A 7,780-nucleotide genomic window follows, 5' to 3' on the forward strand; every position below is an offset into this window, starting at 1 on the left:
TGTGAGGTCCCAAACCATAAACTGTTTACCACAGTAATTAGGGGGCAGGTTTTAATACACTACCTGCCGCCACTACGAAGTATTTCAGTTCATGCACTTGTTTTGCATAGTGTTAGTAAAACACTCTGGATGCTTTCCATCCAGTGTATGAACGAAGGCGCTCAAAGTCCATATGCTGAAAGAAGTTCAGTGACAAAGCAATCTTTCTCGGATCATGACCTGCGGGAGTACTGTCGGGATCGCTCTATGAATAACGTAGATGAGCTTCGCCCTTAGTTGTTTTAGGGATAAATTTTATCCAGAAGTTTCTCCTTTAAAGAGCTGTCCTCCCCTGGAGTCTGAAGTTCTACGAAGATAGACCTTTAGACACTCTACAGGACATAGAGAGATATCTTCCTTCAGAGGGCAGATTCTCCAGGGACCCCACCTCTTAGTGGGTAGCTCGTTTTTAGCGAGAAAGGATGGATCAGGAAATAGATTCAGTTCTCCCACTTCTGTGAACTGAATGTGACCCTCATCTCTCGATAGGGCCACTATTTCACTAACTCTAGCCCCGGAGGCGATAGCAAACAGAAAAATAACCTTTTGGGTTAGATCCTTAAGAGAACAATCTTCATTGTTCACAGATGAGGCATATTGTAAGATCTTGTCCAAAGACCAAGAGATGGGCTTTGGTGGTACCGCGGGCTTAAGCCTAGCACATGCCTTCAGAATCTTATTAAAGATTTCATTCGCCAGATCCACTTGAAAGGCATATAGGAGAGGCCTAGTCAAGGCTGACTTGTACGTATTTATCGTATTGGCCGCCAGACCTTGGCTATGAAGGTGGACAAAGAAGGACAGACAGAAGTTCATTGAAACTTCTTTAGGTCCTTTTGCTTTGACAAACATAACCCACTTTTTTCAGGAAGACTCATATTTTCTTCTAGTTGACTTGGCCTTGTATTCTTCTAAGAGTTCTATATTGCCTTTTGAGATCCCCAATTTTTTTCTAACCACTAGAGCGAGAAAATCATGAAATGAAGGGTTTGAGTTCTCTGTGATAAAACGAAGGCAGTTAATTTCTGAATCTTCGGAAATATACCTAGGGTCAGAACTAGGACCAGCCTCATCTAGTCTATCATCCCCACTAGAGGATCCTCGTATGAGGCTATATAGCGAGGTAGTTTTTTTAAAACGCTCGTGATGAAGAGGTCGAATTGCAGATCCGGGACTTGTTCCAATCTGGGAGGGAATATGTCTGCGCCCATGGACCATTCCAACTCTATCGGTTTGGATCGAAATAGAGTATCCACCGTCACATCGTGGATCAGTTGTAAATTAACTGATGGTAGGTACCGTCCCTTTAAGAGAGGGATGGGTAACTTCACCAAGACTGAATGAGACGTTCGAATGTGACGTCTTGTTATCGCATCGGTGTCCCAGATCAGTCGTAGGGAGTCTGATCTTTGTGGAGTGGGCTTCCCCACCCATGGAAGGACCAGCAGAGTATTGGGACTTTCGTGCTCTAATTTCTGTTAGAGAAGCGATTAAAGAGGGACCGATCCCAGTCTTTTTTTATCTCTTCAAGCGTTTGATATGTGTTTTCTCCAAGCTCTTAACGCATCTTTCCGGTGTGCCCTTAGCACCAGGTCTGTCACTATAGCAAACTGGGGAAAGTGTAGCGTTTTTTCCTGTTGGCGTTTTGAAATTATGACTGAATACCTGAGTCTCTTGACAGACCTAGCAAGCTCCTTTTATATTTCCAAAGGAGAGGAGAGTTGATGTGACTGAGGGCTTCGATGGTTTTTTAAACATTGAAAACCCGGAGCTGGAGAAAGTCGAGACTTCTAGAAGCTTATCTTGTATCCGGGATGTCCCAGGAACCGGGTCATCTCTTTGAATGCACATTGGCCGGACACTTTGGGTGCTGCCCACTCCAGCCTCTTTATTAGGTATATCAATACCTGAACTATTCCTAGGCTTGAATTTGACGTGACTAAGTTCGTCAATCCTTTGAAGATACTTAGGACTGTGAGTCCGACACGTATCTTCCATAGGATGAATGTTACTCTCTGTAACATGAATTCTAGGTAGGAGGAAGGGTGGTGGTTGACTGGAAGGTTCTGAAGGACACCTTTTAAGTCTAACAAAACTGCGAACACCCTTAATTGGAACAAGGTCCATATGTTCAGAAGGATTAACATTCAGAACTTGCTGTTTTTATGAACTTGTTGAGTGGCGACATGTTCAGAATGGCTCATTGATATCTTGAGTCCTTCTTGTGAACACGAAGCAGCCTTCCCTGGAACTCAATGAGCTAAAGTTTTCTTCCCACCTGTATGCTCTATAGCTTTCAGGTATACTCCTCCAGGAGGGTTTTGAACTGTAGGAGAGGCCTAGTCAAGGCTGACTTGTACGTATATATCGTATTGGCCGCCAGACCTTGGCTATGAAGGTGGACAAAGAAGGACAGACAGAAGTTCATTGAAACTTCTTTAGGTCCTTTTGCTTTGACAAACATAACCCACTTTTTTCAGGAAGACTCATATTTTCTTCTAGTTGACTTGGCCTTGTATTCTTCTAAGAGTTCTATATTGCCTTTTGAGATCCCCAATTTTTTTCTAACCACTAGAGCGAGAAAATCATGAAATGAAGGGTTTGAGTTCTCTGTGATAAAACGAAGGCAGTTAATTTCTGAATCTTCGGAAATATACCTAGGGTCAGAACTAGGACCAGCCTCATCTAGTCTATCATCCCCACTAGAGGATCCTCGTATGAGGCTATAGAGCGAGGTAGTTTTTTTAAAACGCTCGTGATGAAGAGGTCGAATTGCAGATCCGGGACTTGTTCCAATCTGGGAGGGAATATGTCTGCGCCCATGGACCATTCCAACTCTATCGGTTTGGATCGAAATAGAGTATCCACCGTCACATCGTGGATCAGTTGTAAATTAACTGATGGTAGGTACCGTCCCTTTAAGAGAGGGATGGGTAACTTCACCAAGACTGAATGAGACGTTCGAATGTGACGTCTTGTTATCGCATCGGTGTCCCAGATCAGTCGTAGGGAGTCTGATCTTTGTGGAGTGGGCTTCCCCACCCATGGAAGGACCAGCAGAGTATTGGGACTTTCGTGCTCTAATTTCTGTTAGAGAAGCGATTAAAGAGGGACCGATCCCAGTCTTTTTTTATCTCTTCAAGCGTTTGATATGTGTTTTCTCCAAGCTCTTAACGCATCTTTCCGGTGTGCCCTTAGCACCAGGTCTGTCACTATAGCAAACTGGGGAAAGTGTAGCGTTTTTTCCTGTTGGCGTTTTGAAATTATGACTGAATACCTGAGTCTCTTGACAGACCTAGCAAGCTCCTTTTATATTTCCAAAGGAGAGGAGAGTTGATGTGACTGAGGGCTTCGATGGTTTTTTAAACATTGAAAACCCGGAGCTGGAGAAAGTCGAGACTTCTAGAAGCTTATCTTGTATCCGGGATGTCCCAGGAACCGGGTCATCTCTTTGAATGCACATTGGCCGGACACTTTGGGTGCTGCCCACTCCAGCCTCTTTATTAGGTATATCAATACCTGAACTATTCCTAGGCTTGAATTTGACGTGACTAAGTTCGTCAATCCTTTGAAGATACTTAGGACTGTGAGTCCGACACGTATCTTCCATAGGATGAATGTTACTCTCTGTAACATGAATTCTAGGTAGGAGGAAGGGTGGTGGTTGACTGGAAGGTTCTGAAGGACACCTTTTAAGTCTAACAAAACTGCGAACACCCTTAATTGGAACAAGGTCCATATGTTCAGAAGGATTAACATTCAGAACTTGCTGTTTTTATGAACTTGTTGAGTGGCGACATGTTCAGAATGGCTCATTGATATCTTGAGTCCTTCTTGTGAACACGAAGCAGCCTTCCCTGGAACTCAATGAGCTAAAGTTTTCTTCCCACCTGTATGCTCTATAGCTTTCAGGTATACTCCTCCAGGAGGGTTTTGAACTGTAGGAGAAGGTAAGGAAATGATGGTAGGGACATTTCTGTTTCCCATCAATGGCTCATCTTGAATAGGTTTTGGACCGAAGGATCGAAGTCCTGCGATCCTGAGAGAAAGTTCCTCTTAGCCGAAGCTTCTTTTGCTTCGAGTAGTCAGTAGGCTTAGACTTTTGACCATCTGCCTGTAGCACTGTGGTCACTGGAATAGTGGGATGTTGTTGAGTAGCCCGGATATTTCCAGCATTTCCGATCTTCTTTTTAGGGACCCACAACTACAGATGATTTTCTCTTTGAAGGAATAACCCATTTTGGGAGAAGATCTATGTTCTCCATGGTGGCGTTCTTAATTACTTCCTTAGTGACTTCATGTGGGAAGAGGTCTTTACCCCAAATGTTGGAAGATATTAGTTTCCTTGTTTTGTTTTTTACTGTTGCATCAGCGAACACAAACTCTCTACATGCTCCCCTAGCCTTCATAAAGGCGTAAAGGTCCTTCACCAAGATAGCCATATGCATTTTGGCTATGACCATGAGCATGTCTGGGGTACTTTCGTAGGTTGAACACAACCCTATGTAGTTTTGTAGAGAAAGGGATGTCGCAAGTCTTTGACTCATATTCATTACACAAGAGCAACTCAGACAATTTAGGGAGACTTGCGACGTCCTTGTCTAATTTTCCTACTGAAAATGTCAAATGGACTTCCTTCCAATCCTTTTCCTCTCCGGGAAAAGCTGGAGACAAAGGCTTGCACTCATCGAGTGTGGGACATGGCTTACCCGCCTCTACCGCTTTGGCAACAGAAGGAAATGCCTTCCCCATAAAGGGGAATGAGAGTGAAGTAGGAGCATGAAAAGAAAGGTGTCCGTTATTCAGTGAGAATACCTTCGACTCTGAATAACCCACTTTTCTTAGGCTACCTGAAAGGATAGTCTGTGCCTTATCATGGTCGAGAATCAAGACCTCCTTTGGTTCCGTTCCTTTTCTTGACTTTGGTTCGTACTTCAGTCGAACCCAACAATTAGGGAAAGCATCAAAGCTTGGCCAAAATTGAATTTTGTCCAAAGGATCAGCACCTATTTTCTCTGAGATGCAGAGATTGCCATTTGAATTTGGCATCTGCTCCGCGAACCTCCAGGGATTGGTTATGGAGGATGTTGGTAGGTCTTGATTCATGGGTCGTATGACTGACCCCTGGGAAGCGACAAGAGAAACTTTATGAGGATCTATCTTGCATTTTACTTCCTGCTTTTCGTTTTGTCTACGAAAGCTCTCTATTTGATTTTTCACCTGGATACATAATTTTACCACATTATCCAAATAAGGTGTAGAAAACGAAGATGTCGACATCGATGGCTCTAAAGCAGGCACAGGCGGAGGAAATCCGACGCAACATTTTCCTCTTCTACCTTGGGGCATTTCTTGCCCTTAATCCCAAAGGTTTTCTGGCAGTCAGGGGATGTAGTTGGCTCCTGAGGCACTACTGTTTCCTCACTTGCTTCCGGAAATAGTAGCTTACGCATCCTATCATTAGGTAGGAAAGGTCCCGGAGAGATCTTTTGAAAGCCTCTCACCCAGTTGCGTAACTTATATTGAGCTGTATCCCTAGTCTCTGTAGACTTAGGATTTTCAAAACCTTCGGACATTAATGTCCGACATGTATTGCAAAACTGTGGGTTCCAATAATGTAGGGATCCGGGAATAATATTGCAGGGGGCATGAAACCTGCAAGTATTATTACCGTAAAAATACTTACTCTTGGCCTTGCAAAGGACTGCAGCACAAGATATCTGGTGTTCCTCCTGTAAAGAAAGGAAAACCAAATGAGTATACAATGGATTATCTCATTGACAATCAACATGCAAATGTCCTTTACAATAGAGTAGCTCAGGATAGTAAGCTATAAAGGGATAGTAGGAGATACATACTTGTGTACCCCTGTGAGTGAATGCTGTTGCCTCCCCTCAGTATTAACTACAATGACCTTTCTCTATAGAGTAAGTCCAAGTAGAAGGACTCTTACCCCTAGAGGTAGAAAAGTATCAAATCACTGTCCCAAAATAATGCTAATACTGTGGGGTCAGGATGACTGATTCTAGATCAGAATATTGAAGAAAACTATTCATTCAATATATGAACGGTAACAGCGGTACCCAAGGTATGTCAGAAAATACTGCTGTATCATGGTACTGTAGTTTTCTAATTGCAGTAAGTCTATATTGCAATTTACTGGCTACTGTACATCATGTATTGTAGTCTAGTCATTATGCTGCCTTCATAGTGGCATATGACAGTATGGTCCATCTAGCATGAAGCCAGCTGGACTAGGAAAATAAAGTCATATATTTGTATATCCCACTCAGCCTATTTTCTGTAGTCTTCCTACTATATTAAAATATAGAGTTTCCTGATCAGGGAGACTCAAGGAAAAAGGCTCTACCCTTTAAGGGTTAGGAGTGTATTACTCCTGCCTTGAAGTGTTTAATATTGTAGGGTAATCCTAATACAGATTTCTAATCAGGATATTGAAGAAATCATATTCATTCAATATAGGATTGGGCTTAGCAAATGCCTGTGTTGGATATCCAAAATATATTGGAAATAACTACTAGTATAAACTATATAGTAGTTTTCTATCTACAGTATATTCTATACTGCAGATATACTGGCTACCTGTATAATATATACAGTAGTTCAGCCGGCATTCAGCCGGCATAGCTAGGTCTTGCCGGCATACCAGGCATGCTAGCTAGAGAGAGAGAGAGAGAGAGAGAGAGAGAGAGAGAGAGAGAGAGAGAGAGAGAGAGAGAGAGAGAGAGAGATAGCATGGAAAAAAGGCTACTCCTTACTGTGAATGTATACCCAGGTTTCCCAACCCTGGGGTCGCCAAAATCTCAAAATATCAAAATGAAAATAAAAATTCAAAATATGGCACAACTCGCAGTAAAGAGAAAAAATATAAAGGTTTTTGGGGGATTTTTATTTATCGACTTTTATATATCTATCTATTCATATATTAATATAGGAAAAACTAAATTTTAATGGTGGTATCCCTGATTGCACTACTTATTTGATACATGAACAGCATCACCGATCACGTCCAACGAGGTAGCCACTTATATAGTTGATGCATTTATACCTGTATATTGATTTCGAATGTGCTACATAAGTTGCACTCAGTCTTTGTTTCTTTAAAATTCTTAATCATTCATTAAAAAGTGGTATGACAACAATAGAAACTGAGTACTTCCCTTGCTGACAAAGTATTGCACCACAGTGTGTCAGTGATAGCCTATCACAGTATTCATATTTGAGGCTTCTAAAACCACCATATTTAAAGAGAAAGAGGGGCAAGGGAAGAGGAAGAGGAGAGGGGTACTTTTCATTCCCTCTCCTCCTACATTTTTCCTTTTCCCTTCGTCACCCTTTCCTTGCTCCTCTCTCTCCTTCCCCGTCTTTCCAGGCCCCTTCACCCCCTGCTTCTTTTTTACCCCTGCCCTCCTCTCCTCCTCATTTTTGCCCCCCCCCCCTCCCCTCCTCTGTGATATTTCCTTGCCACTTCCCTTCCTCTCCTCATCTTTACTCCCCCCCCCCCTTCCTTTTTATTTAACTCATGTGAATTTGTATAGTTTCGATTATTATTTCATTTAATAAAATAATTGTGTTATTAGATGTGTTAGTTTATTTGTATGTTCTTGTGAAGTTGGCATGTCTGCGGCACTGGTCACTCGGTCGAAAAGGTCGTTGGTTTGGCGGTTGTTTAGAGATTTGTAGGATTTTATGTCATTGGTTTTGGAGCTTGTTGTTTTGG

The sequence above is a fragment of the Palaemon carinicauda genome, chromosome 10 (assembly GCF_036898095.1).
Source record: "Palaemon carinicauda isolate YSFRI2023 chromosome 10, ASM3689809v2, whole genome shotgun sequence".
Lineage (NCBI taxonomy): Eukaryota > Metazoa > Arthropoda > Malacostraca > Decapoda > Palaemonidae > Palaemon > Palaemon carinicauda.